The 12,996-nt window shown below is 52.6% G+C and overlaps 1 long non-coding RNA gene across 1 annotated transcript in view; it reads left to right on the top strand.

Annotated features, from left to right (window-relative positions):
- Positions 1-291: 291 nt before the first annotated feature.
- LOC308636791 overlaps positions 292-12,996 on the top strand; it is a 141,447-nt gene continuing 128,742 nt past the window's right edge. The window contains exon 1 of the long non-coding RNA XR_014019479.1: positions 292-1,102. This is a non-coding gene — a long non-coding RNA (uncharacterized lncRNA). The remainder of the gene's footprint in view (positions 1,103-12,996) is intronic.

Below are 12,996 nucleotides of genomic sequence, written 5' to 3'. Positions count from 1 at the left end.
GAATTTTAATCTGGGAGCTAGGTTGTGGAGGGGTGTCCCAAAGCATGTGTGCTTTGCGGGTAAACAATGTAAGGAAATGAAAATCGTTCACCCTAAAGAAGACGGATCAGGCCACACTGTTTGGTGTGTGGTGTGGGCAGCGCCTGCAGAAGCAGGCACTAACGTCCCTATCTGTGCCACAGGAAGAATCCGGACCATACTCTGTAGGTCACACAGCTGCTTGGTGGCTAGGCAGAGTTGCAGCTCAGCTGGATTTAACTCTAGAGCGACCAAGTTTTGTCGTCCTGGGCTGCACATAGGGGCAGGTGTGACCCACCTTATGCACAAAGGCCAACCGAACTGACGTTGAGATTGGAGTCCCGCCTGGTCCATGGAGGAGAGAGGACAGCTGTTGTGCCTTGCCCAGCATTTGCCTGGATCAGGAAGACAGAACTACAACTCCCAGCAAGCCATAGGCCCCGCCCTTCCCCGCCCCTCGGGCTCCGCCCCTCCGCGGTCGGATGCTATAAAAAAGCCGAATGGCCCAAGCGCCAGCAGAACGCAGAGGCTGTGCGATCGCGCACGGTGCCGGCCGCTCTCGAGGAGGCTGCTGCAGCTGGCATCTGTGGCTCGGCCTTCTCCCCGGCATTCTCCGGCCTGGCGGGTGCCCACCCCCGGCTGCCCGGGCCCCGCGGACTTGGAAACCTGAGGCCGAGAGAGGATCTGCCTTTAGCGAGTTCCTGGATTGGCAGAGGGGTTTTCCCGGTGCAATCTGTGGGTTCACGAGGGCGATGCGCAGGGATGAAAAGAGAAAAGGTGCGTCCAGGACCGGTGCTCTCCCAGCGCAAGGAGGCGGAGTGCGTTCATGGGGTCCTCCCGGCGCCTGGCTTATGCCTGCGGCGCGCCCACCCCTGGGGACCGCTAGGCAGCCGCTTGGGGACCCCAGCCGAGATTCCCCGCCATCTCCGCGGTGGAGAGGCTGGGGGTTGGCGGCGCTTTGGCCTTGAATGGACAGTGGGGAAAGGGATGGGGGCTCCCTAACGTGGATTACTTGGCGCATATCAGCTGGGCTCAGAAGACCCAGGATTCCTCTTCATTAGTGGATTGATTCGCTAAGCTGGAGGTAAGTTTCCTTTCAGTTTGGGGAAGGGGATTTGATTTGCTCCCTTCGTCCCCCACCCCTCCGCCCCACGGTGTCTCTTCTTGGAGATCATTTTTGTCATCCCTCTGTCTCGAGGCGGAGCGTATTCCCTCCGGTTGCAGTGATCAGCGACCACCCCAGCCTGGCATTCTTAGTTATTATTCTTCAGGCTCCAGCGCTGCCAAGCCTTTGGCTGCCTTTTGGGACAGAGCATTAGCTGGAGGAAGCGCCCCGCGTCCTTACGCTTGGCCCTGGCACTTACCTTGTTGCTTGGTCCCCCTCCGGTCCCGTTAGTTTGGGAGCGCTGCACTCCTAATAGCTTCTGACATCTGCTCACTGGCGACCCAGCGTGCTGCTGGGGCGCAGCTCTTGGAGAAGGCCCTGAGGTCAATAACTGGGGCTAGGAGGGGGCCGGAGTGTCTGTTGATTGGCCCTACTGAAAGTACTGGCCACCCTCAATGGAAGCCAGGTGGCTGCGTTTGGCCAGAGTGTAAACAGGTTTCCTGAATGAGTGGGAGATGGCAGGAATTTGGTCCATTGCGTTCACCTGCCACCCTCCTACCTCCTCTTTCCTCCCGGCAATTTGTAATGGAAGAGGTTTCTTGGCCAGTATGGGAGGGGGGCTAAGTCTTGAGTCCTGAACTGAAAGTAAACCATTTGTGCATCTACAGTTTCCTTCTCTCCTTGTTCTTTTGTGTCTGCCCTGTTTGGGGCAGCCATCTAGGACCTGTCACTTCAATGTACAAATCAGGGTCCTTTTTTCCTTCTCCCTTCTTGGCACTTGTCCTGAACTCCAGGACTCTGCCTCTGAAGATGGTTTCCTGGGGATGCTTTCCCAGCTGTGGGATTCCCTCCTCCACCCACAAACCCATCTGCAGCCTATAGGTTCTCTCATGAAATCTGTTGGTGATGATGTTTCCCACCAAGTCCCTCCTGCATAGAAAACTACAGGTGGTCAGCATCTTCCTTAGTTAGTGCTCAGGGTTTCAGCACCTCTAAAGAGCACCTGCTCGGCAGGGAGAGAGCCAGGCAGCAGAGGAAGAAAAAAAAAATCAAATGGTGATAGTACTGATATGTCCCTCCCCCCCAGAAGTTGGGGTCCTCAGCTGCCTTCAGCCCCACCTGGCTCCCTGGAGCTGCCCAGGTTAGTGCAGCATGATCCCAGGCCATTCCCCCACCTCCCCCTGCCCAGTTCTCAAGCTGACCCTGGGGCAGGAACTGTTGAAACTGCTCTGCTGAACAGTGACCCACAGTGCCACCTCTGCATCCCACCCATTCTCTTTTTCTCCTTTACAGAAAGCTGCAAAAAAGGTGGAAAATGCAGGAAGAAATCCAGCTCCCACAGTTAAAAAAAAAAGAGCATGTTTCCTCACTGTTAAAATCCTGTAATTAGCACAGCTCTGTTTCCTGCTCGATTTCCCCCTTGATTTCATTTGAATGTTTCCCCTGCAGTGATTCTGCGATACTGTATTTCACTGCAGGTGTTGAACTATAATGTGCTTGATAATCCCTCCTACTGTTGGTCACTAAGGTATTTCCAAACTTTCACCCCCAGAGGTAAGGCATTGTTGATTCTCCTTCTACATAAGGATTTGTCCACATTTTGCTTGTTGCCCTGTGGAAAATCCCCCAAAATTGCTATTTTGTTTTGTGTTTTTTTTTTTTTTTTTTTTTACTTTAATTCAGAATCAGGTCTACAGTTGAAGGTGTGCCTCTGTTGGTGAGCATTTCTTGCAGTTAGAGGCAAAGGCCACCACTTCTCTACCCAATAGGCCTGCATCTTGGGGAGGAAACAAAGGTACAGGATAAATGACTGCCGACTGAATGCAGGGTTTTGTTCGGTTCTTTTCCCTCTTTGTCAAAGAGTTGATCAGCTTTGGTATGAGAATGTCTTAGACTTTGCCTTCAGGACTGTGGTATGAATAGGTTTAGCAATACTGTATGTAGACTTAGTGTTAAGTAAGCAGCTAGAGGAAAACACTGTCTTTTCTTAAACAATAACTTGGTTTTGATATAAATCTCGATTTACAGGAAAGTTGCAAAAATTGTACCCAGTTCCCCCATATCCTCTTCCAGCTTTCCCACTTGTTAACGTTTGACACACCCCTGTGCAAGGAAGGACCAGCTGCAGATGTTAACATTAACACAACGCTCACTCATAGGTCTTACTGACATTCCTCCAATGGTCCCACTAATGTCCGTTTCTGGTGCAGGGTCTAATCCCTGGTCCTACAATGACATCTTGTAAAAGCAGAAGCAGAGAGGGTCACAGTAGATGGTCTCTGTTCTGGAGAAGGTTTAAAATTGAGATGGTCCCTTTACCTTCCTTCCCAGGATACCTAGTCCTCTCCTGAATGATAGCAGCTGAGTCGGATCATAGACCTGGGGCCTGGAGGAGCTCTGACCGAACATGGGAAACCATCTGCGTCTCCCTTTCTCTCTCTCTCCAAACCTCCACTGGGAACGTGGTTGAGTAAAAATTGGGTTATTACCCAATCTGTCCCAACACGTCTCTGGGGGCCAGGTAGATGGATGTCATCTGGTGTGCGTGAGAGCAGGCTGCTAAGTCACTGACTCTGCGGTTGACAAGTACACCATGCAATCAGTGCCTGCTCTGGTGACTCACGCCGCAGGTGTGTCAGGGAGCTCATCGTGCAAACCCAGCCATGTTGCATTTCCTGGTCATCCGGGCAGAGCTAAGGAACGTGGGTTCTTGCTCTCGGCTTGGGATGGATCGAGGGTGTTGTTGGGTAATCTTGGGTGAAGACTGACTCTCCTTTTCTTTCGGGGCTTTCTTTGTCTGGAGGGATGGGGGATTTGGGGTGAGGAGAGCTATCCTGAAGGCGCTTGGGGACGCAGCTAACGTGGATAGAGGCTGGCCCAAGGTCTTTGCACAAGGGAGTGCTCTTGAGAAGTTTAGGAAACCCAAAGAAGACTGATTCTTGGCAGTGACCGTCTAAACGGGCCCTTGAAGTCTAGCCAACCACAGGGTTCATTCTCTTCCTCCAGGAAGCCAAGCTGACTCCCACCTGGTCTGATGCGTCCTACAACAGAGACCATGTGGCCCGTAAACCTGCAGATAAGCACCTTGCTGTCTTTTCCAGTGTGGAGAGGTCACCTGCAGAGTGTGTGGGTGATGTTTGCTGGGGACGTAGAAGTTTTAAGGTGCCTTAAGTCTCCACAGAACACCCTTCTGTTGGCCAGGTAGTTTCTGTTCCTGCCAGGGTCTGTTTGTCTGGACTTGGCCTCTCGTCCCCTCTGTGAGCACAGCTTGTGTGTAGAAAACAACGATTCCACCTCGCTGTCCCCATGCACCGTGGTGCAGGTGTCCTTGGTAACCGGCTGGCTCCTAGGGGAAAGGGGAAAGGGTGAAGGGTGCTGCTCTCCACACCTGGTTTGTCCCTCTCCTCCATGACTCCTGAAGGCCCTGCTCTCCCAGAGGCCGCAGCTCTTCGCAGATCCATGTGGGCCCCTTCAGAATGTTCACTTTGGGATAACTCACTGTGTTCCCACCGTCTGTTCTCAGGGGGTGGTTAGAGAATGAACTGCTTGGAGAACCTGCCAATAACACTCAGCAGCCCCCTCTCACCTTTAGAGGTTCCGTTTTGATTTGTCTGAGGCTGGGGAGGCTGCTTGGGGTTCCCAGTTTCTATGTTCTGCAGCCCATGCAGACAGAGATGGACACTTTAAGAAATAGGGAGTCGACTGATTTTTGGCCAGCTCAAGTCTAAATTGAGGCCCCCCCCCACCCCGCCCCAGCTCCCCTGGAACTTACCCAACCACAAAGCTCTCTTCCTGTCTTCCAGGAAACCTTCTTGGCTGACCCCCACCTGGCCTGGACCGCCATTTGCACTTAGGGGTTGGTTAGTCCAGGTTTTTACCTAGACATTGTGTGCCCTTTGTCCTTGGCTGAGACAGACGTGGCCACGCTGGGGTGAATGAGAAAGGAACTGCGGATCTGGGCCACGGATCCAGTCAGATCTGCAGCAGTCCTTCCCCTTGGGAGTTCGAAGTGCCCTGGAGCTTGGGAACTTCCCCTTCCCTGCTGCTTCCTGGTACGTTAGCTTGCGTGCAGATTAATTCTACTTCTGTTTCTGGCCACCATTGTCCTAGGTGATGTCACTGTCATTATGGAGCAGGCCGGGCCCAAGTGAGCACCCCCCCTCCCCAGGATAGATGTCTGCTGCTCACTTTGCAAGAGGACGGGATTGATCCCACAAGAACGTCTTCCTTCAGCCACACCTTCAGCTAAGGACACCCTGTCCCAAATCACTGGGGCTCCCTTGCTTCCCTGAATAGGTTTGCCCCCCCAAAAAAAAAAAATGCTACACAAAACTGACTTTGGCTGATTACGTGATGCCCAGGAGACCTGGAGGAATCATGAGGCAGCAAGAATGCTGAGGTGGCAGGTTCCCGTCCAGGAATGCTTTGTGAAACGTGAATCATCACCTCCTCCCGTATTTGGTGTGTTGGTACAGGTTTTTGCACAGAAGTCCTGAAACCAGGCGTCTTTGTGTGTCGTGAAACGGAGGCGGCTGTGCCTGGGCCGACCATGTGGGACTGCAGTCCTGCGGTTCTGAAGCCCTGGGAACCAATGGGCGGAGAGCACATGCAGCCCAACAGTTGGGAAGGTGCTGATTCGTTACGGTTTCATTTTAATGATTATCAGATTCATTTCTTTTGTCTAAAAAGTGTGACCCTGACATCATTTCACTTGATTGAAAAGAAATTTTTGTTGGTGCACTATGATCATACATAGCAATGGAGTGCATCGTGCCACGTTCGCACATGCACATAATTGATCAATCCTATTCCCAGGACATTCTGTCTCCCCCCCCCCCCCCCCCCCCCCCCCGCCATCTGCTGGCTCCACTCTCACCGAATTCCCTTCTATTATTATTATTATTTCAATTAGCGCATTGTAATTGCACTCATTTCATTTTTGCCATTTACTTTCCTGTGCGTGAAAGCATAGGACTGAAAGGCCCCAGTAGGACAGACCAGGAAGGACCATGGCTGTCTGACCAGCAGATCTATCTGGAAAATGCTTAGGGATCTCAGGGCATGCTTTTCCCCCTCAGCTGAGTGCCTGTAGGCTTCTTCGGTCCTTAATTTTGCAAACGTTGAGTGCCTGCTGGATGCTTCTTAGTTACTGGTGCAACCCCTGTGGTTCTCACACACATGGTCTTGAGTGGTTTTTGTGCCAATCAAAGGGTGACTTGAGGAGGTGGCAGTCTTTGCTGGAGGGATTCTGCCGTGCTTTATGTGTGGAAATGAAGATGCTCGAGATGCTGGCCCCTGGGGACAACTCCTTCAGGAGTGAACCACTCAGGACCTTTACATGATGATCATTGCCTCTACAATTGTCTCCCTCACTTAACTCATTTTTTAAAATGTAAAGGTTTTTTACTGTGACAACATATACACAACATAAAATGTACCACCCTGATCATTTTTAAGTGTACAGTTTTGGCAGCTTGAAGTGCATTTGCTTAGTTGTGCCACTGTCCACCTCGAAGACCTCCATCTTCCCAACTGAAACCCTTCAGCAAGAGTTCACCATCTCTCTTCCCTGGCCCCTGGCAGCCACCTTCTGCTTTCTGTCTCCAGGAATTGGACATCTTAGGGACCTCGTGCACATGGAACTGTACCGTGTTTGTCTCTGGGTGTCTGCCTTTGGTCACCTAGCATGGTGACCTTCTCGGTTGACCCACGTCATCATGGCTCAGGATTCCCTTCCTTCAAGGCTGAATGCATCACGATGTGTGCACAGACCTCGTGTGCCCAGGCCTTTCCTCCTGCCACCTTGTGACTGGGAGGTGCTTTTAATTCTGAGGAGTGGTCTTCACCCAGGAAACTAAGGAGCAGCTGAGTAAGTGGGCAGCCCCCAGCTCTGAATGTGTGACTCTTCCTTCTAAATTAGAAGGTTGGGTGGTCAGCATGTTCCCAACTGACCCACTTGAAGTCACCCTGGGCCTGAGGAAATACCCAAACATGTTCCCTGTCACAGGAGGACATTAGGGTGCAGGTGGGAGAAGGAGGCAGGGAGACTCAGCAGAACTCACCTGCAGACCCTAACTCCTGACCTGGTGAACGCAGTGAGAAGTGGGTGCTTGGAGGTGTTGGTGTGGAGCCTGGGCCGGGAGGATGGTAATAGGCCCCCGACTTGAGAGAACTCTAGGATGAGTCTTCTCTGCCAATGTGTCCTGCAGGGTCAACGTTCACTCATGAAGTTTGCTGCAAGTGGAATGGAGATATGTGTATAATTTAAACATGTTTAATCATACAGGTGTTTAAATAGAGAGCCCTTCTCTGCAGTCAGGTGGCTTCAGAAGCGCATCCCGGAGCGTCGTGAGCTGGCCGTCGGGTTTGCCCGGCAGCTCCGTGGAGAGCTGGGTCCTGGCTGGGTTGGGGTGGTCACCTCCCTTCTAGGGCTTTCTGTCTTGGGCTGGGATTGAAAGCCCCAGGGCTCCATCTTCCAGGGAGGTTAAGATTTGTCATAAGTGTTCCTGGGACAAGTTGGAATACTGGATACTGCACCGACATGCATGCTGCTGGGCAGGGAACCAGTTGTGTCTGCCTGGTACCTAGGAGAGTGCCCAGGACACCTTCGCGTTCAGTAAAAGTTGGCAAACAAATGAACTGCAGCAGGCCCTTCCTCGGACTCTCGGAGCCTGCGTCTGTTTTGGCTTGGGGACATCTTCTTGCTCCATCATAGAGCTGGCAGTTCGGCTCTTAGGTTGCTAAATCCAGCCTTGCAGTTGATCACTCGTGACTGGTTCTGGTGACAGAATTATCACTGGAATAGCAACTCGGTGCTTGGAATGGCACCTCTTACCTGGAATTTCTTCAAAGAAGGGAAAACACGTTACCTAATTTGAACTCCTGTGGACTAATGGGGCTGCCTCCAGTCTGCTTTGGAGAGACAGATTTTGTTCCTCTCCTGGTGTGAAAAGCCCGGTGACAGGAGTGGGGGGTAATGGATCTGGGCAGACTTCTGGGCTTCTGCAAATCGACAGCCAGCGAGGTGGAGGCAGGGGACTGAGAACCAGGGAGGCCAGACCCGGGGCTGGTCCAGAAGTGCACACATAGGCAAATTCATTCCGGATGGCTCATTTGGGTTCAGACACTCGTGTGCCACCAGGAGGACGTGTCTGGGTGCTCCACGTGAGGGACGGCTTTGATCCCCAGGCTGCGGAGTTCAAGGTGGGACCCACTGTTGCTTGTTTGTCCTCTGGCTACACAGGTAGGCTTTGTTTGAGGAGCAGTGACTCATGCTCATGGGTTGTGTGAGCTCTTGGAGGACACCCTGCTGCTCTGGCAGGTGAGACCAGCTGTCCTGGTTTGCCATTGTTTTGGGGAAAAAAATATCTCACTGTCATTGTGGTAGACTATTCTGTCTAAGCTTGAGTAGGAATAGCCTTTTTAGGGCGTGAAGTGGAGGCGAGGGAGGGGCTGTTTGTCCCAGTGGGAGTGCTAGCCACTGTGCTTGGTATTGCCCCATTTACCAGACGGGGATGCTGAGGATCCGGGTGCTGATGATACTTGTGCAAAATCCCCCTGATGGTCAGTGCGGAACCAGAGCTTGATCTGCTTCCAAGTTGGGCACGTGACTGCATCCACCTAGTTGCTAGCTGTGAGCTTGCATCCTGGTCTCCTTTGGAAAGTGCCATTAGTCACAAATAAGTGGATGTCATCCTGTTTCTGTGGCTATGATGCATCTTTGCCATTTTCTCCCAGGAACCCCCTGGAAGCTTTAAAACGGTGTTTCTTTCTTCTGCCTTCTCAGGGCAGAAGTGAGACCTGCCACCTTCTAGGAGTGAATGAAGATAAGACAGTGTCTCAGTGTTAAAGTAATGAATTCCAAAACCAGTGGAGAGGTTCATTAACTAGACTCTCCTCTATGAGAAATGCTCATTAATGGCTCCCCAGGTTTAAGACTCCCTCAGTTTACCTCTTTTGTTTGCCATTCTTCTTGTTCCTCTCTATGGATGTGAAGTCTGGTTTGGAGAGTCAATCATTGCATATACTTCTTGATTGGCAGGTGGTGGAGTCAGGATCCAGTCTGTCTTCAAAGCCTATACGTTTCTTACACTATTTGCTTCGGATGTGTGTGTGCCCAGTATGCATAACAGCATTGTTGATGCCTGTGAAGGTCTCTGAAGTGGGGGCTTGCTTTGCCTCATATTTAAATCCCCCACGATTGCTGGCCTTTAATGTGATGATCCCGGGGTGGGGCCGTCTCCTAGCATCCTGAATAATCAATAAAAAGGCTTGTGAGATTGGATGCAGGTGTTGCAGTGGGCTGGGATGGCAGACACCATCATAAGATGTTCTATAGCAGTGTTGTGCTCAGGGTCCTCTGGGCGGACCAATGTCTTTCTGTCGACCAGGCTGTGCACGGTACTCCCTGACCTGAGCCGAGCCTTCAAAAGAGCTCCATTGCTGGGCTTGCTCTTCTGATGCTATGCCTGCAGATGGGGAGAGGTGCCCCGGGCTGAAACAAGATCACCTTCAGATGGGCTGAGGGTGTGGAAGCCTTGCCTACCTGAGCTGACTCAAGTCAGCTGCCATGTGCCCTGCCCTTCACATGCAGAACCTGTAAGTGGAAATGATTGGGGGGATGGAGAGTGGAGCCCCTGGTGGCCTCCAGGTTGGGGCATTGGAATTTGGAGGATGCCTCATGCACTGGATGGAGTAGAGTGAATCTCGCATTCCTGCTTCCCCATACTTCCCCTGCCCCCTCTAGCTCAATCCTTTGCAAGCCTAAAATCCTGGCTCAGTGGCTCTGTCTGCTTGGGCTGTAGCTCTGCACAGATGTTATTGGGTTTAACTGGGGGAAGAGAAGAGTTTCCATTCCCTAACCAGGAGGTCCACTTCCTGTTTTGGCTTTTTTTCTTTGAAGTATAGAGTTTGGACTGTGGCTTTCTTGGCTTACATGTGACAACTTACGTAAAGGTGGTGTGCACACTTTGGTGTGCAAGGAAATATGATGAATGAGCCCAGGAATTTCCACTGGCTCGAGCGTAGGTGTGGGGAAAGGAGGCAGGCAGCACCCTCTGGCTCTTCCTTCCTGGGGTCTGGAGTGAGCTTGGCTCAGCCCCTTTCCCCAGGATCTTGACAGGTTCTCCTTTCCTCCTGGGCCGCACCTTCCATCTCCTTCCCTTCGTCTCCCAGGGCATAGTCAGTGATCCTCAGCTTTGGAGGTGACAGTGGATGTTGCGGGTGATACGTGAATAAACTCACCAAGGGGCTAACTCTTTTGGCAGAGCTTTCTAATTGTGTCTACTGACATGAGCCTTGCGTGCCCCTTCTCTGATTTCAGCTCCTGCTCTGATGCCGACCCCAGGAAAGCCTTGATGTATACGGAGTGACTCTGCAGGTGGGGGGAGGCCCACGATGCACTCCTGTGGGGTGTGTGGCTGTGGTCCCACTGGAGCCCGCTCAGCAGGCTGTGACTCTGATGCAGACACAGCTTGCTCTCTGCAGGTGCTGCAGGCCGCTGTCTGGATGGTCCTGAGAACCGTGTGCCTCCAGCCCCCGAGTCTGGATTTCTATCCATAGGTCCCTGGTTGTCACTTGCCTTTGGCTTTGGGCACATGGCACCTCATGTCAAGCCTCAGCTTCCTTTCTGTGCTTTGGAAGCTGCTGATGCCTGGTTCTTTTTAGCACAGGAGGTGTCTCCTTATTTCCCTCAAGTCCTGCGGATGGCAGAGGAGGAGGAAGGCAGGGTCTTTCTCAGTGAATAGTCGCCCAGCTCTGTCAGCAGCACCCCTCAGTCCCCTGGAGAAGTACTCAATCAAACAAATGGTCCTGCCGGGCAATCATTCATGACAGTGTTTTTTTTGGTCACGGATTGAACCCAGAGGCACTTAACCACTGAGCCACATCCCCAGGCCTTAGTGAGACAGGGTCTCTTACTAAGTTACTTAAGACTTTGCTAAATTGCTGAGGCTGGCTTTGAACTCGTGATCTTCCTGCCCCCGGGATTACAGGTGTGCACCACTGCACCTGTCTTGGCTGTCTTTTTATATGGTGAGTAGTTGGAAGCCTGAGTGACCCTTTTCTCCTGTGGTTTGGAGAACGGTATTTATTTGTGGGCTTGGGGGCTCCTGCTTACCCTTTCCAGGGCTTACATTGGGGCTCAAACTGCCTTCAGAGAGTTGATCTCCAGAACCTTCCTCCTGGTCGGAAGGGAGTCCTGTTTTGTGTGCTGGGAGGAGCGCATCTTGGATTTGGGATGCAAACCTGGCGCTGCAGACTGACGCCCGCCAGGAACCCCGACCCAGCTTTCCCTGTGGGGCCGCGTGTGCTTGCCCTGCAGCGGCTCCCAGGCACAGAGATGCCTTGTCACAGCCCGGATTGTTCTGGGCCACTCCCCCCACTTCCCACCCTGAACGCCCTCCCCTCCCCTTAGGAAAAAAAAACCCTCCCTTCCCTCTTTCAGCATCCGTGTCTTTAAGAATCGCCTCCATTGTCGCCGGGACAGAGAGCGCTCTGTGAGTGTGCGGGAGGCCTGTCCTGGGGACGCCCCCCCTCCCCATTAAAAGACCATCCGGAACAAGCTCCCCATTCTCCTCTGGAGAGGGTCCCTCTGTCCCAGGCCAAGGGACTCTTAAGGGAACGTTTATCCCGGGACACTCAGTTTACAAAGACTGTTGCAGAGTCAGATAAACTCGCTCAGAGCCCCACGGTGGTGGTGGGGGGGGGGGGAGAAGGACAAAACCCCCTTTATTTTCACCCCCGCAGTGAGACCAATAAAGACTTTGTGCGAGAGACCAGGGGTCTGGGCAAGCAGAAGAAGGGGGTCTGTGTTGGCATTGCTGCAGGACAGCGCACAGCTTATTATCTTATCATTTGGGTTTTATGGGGAATCTGGGCGTGGGGCTGAGAGAGCAGCTCTTCCATCGGGAGATGAGCCCACTTTTCCACCTCCCTCCTCTGTTGCAAGTTGGTCTTGGCTAGCCAGGGAGAATCCCCAGGGTGCCCCCCACCCATTACTTATTTGGATAGAGAAAGATTCACCGATTCCGTGGACCAGGCTCTGGCTGTGTGTGTGGTGTGAGTGTGTGTGGAAGAATCATGGTCTCAGGGACTCTGGGCCATTTAGAAGCATGTGGTAAATGCATGCATGCACATCCAGGGTGCAGAGCAACGTGGAGCCCCTGCATGTATGTGGCTCCACCTGAGAATACTCTTGATCATGAGTGACATGGGGTTTTACTCAGTCATATAAACAGAACATTCTGTGATTGGCCCTTTGTGAAAGAAGGGCATCAGACTCTGTTTGTTGATCATCTAAGTGCCAAAGTTGTATCAGCATCTCCTTAATCTGAGGACATCTTTGCAAGGCTCAGAGAGGAAAAGTGCCTTCCCAGTGGGTCTGAGTCCCAAGCCGCCTCACCTGGCACTGGCTGGGAGTCAGCCACTGAGGTTCAGGTGAGTGAAGGTGTGTGTTCTCGGTGGCCCCCGATCCCTCCTGCTGGGTGTCTCTGGAGGGCTCAGCACATACCTCTGGTGACAGAGGCTGAGCCTGTGCCTACTCAGCGTGGGCTGGGAGGGAGGCACCGGACTGCTACAGCAGCTGGATTTGGGGACCTTGCTGGAATATTGGTCCAGGAGGACCCTCCCACTGACATCCTAGAGAGAGGAACCCTAGCCCTGCCCCAGCCCCAATCTGTGACCCTTTCCTTCATTGTTACTCTTAGGAGGTGTGCTGGGCCCTGCCATTGATGTATGTGTGCTGGGCAGGACACTGGAGTGGCAGGGGCTCCTGAGTTCCATTCTGTGCCTCCTACAGGGAGAGGTGGGGTGCAGGTGCTTGAGAAGGGCATTTCCAGATGGGCCTCCTGGCACAGTCCAGAGTTCCTGTTCAC

The sequence above is a fragment of the Spermophilus citellus genome (genome assembly GCF_964194105.1).
Source record: "Spermophilus citellus genome assembly, chromosome: 17".
NCBI classification, from domain to species: Eukaryota; Metazoa; Chordata; class Mammalia; order Rodentia; family Sciuridae; genus Spermophilus; species Spermophilus citellus.
This window is presented reverse-complemented; position numbering and strand designations above follow the sequence as displayed.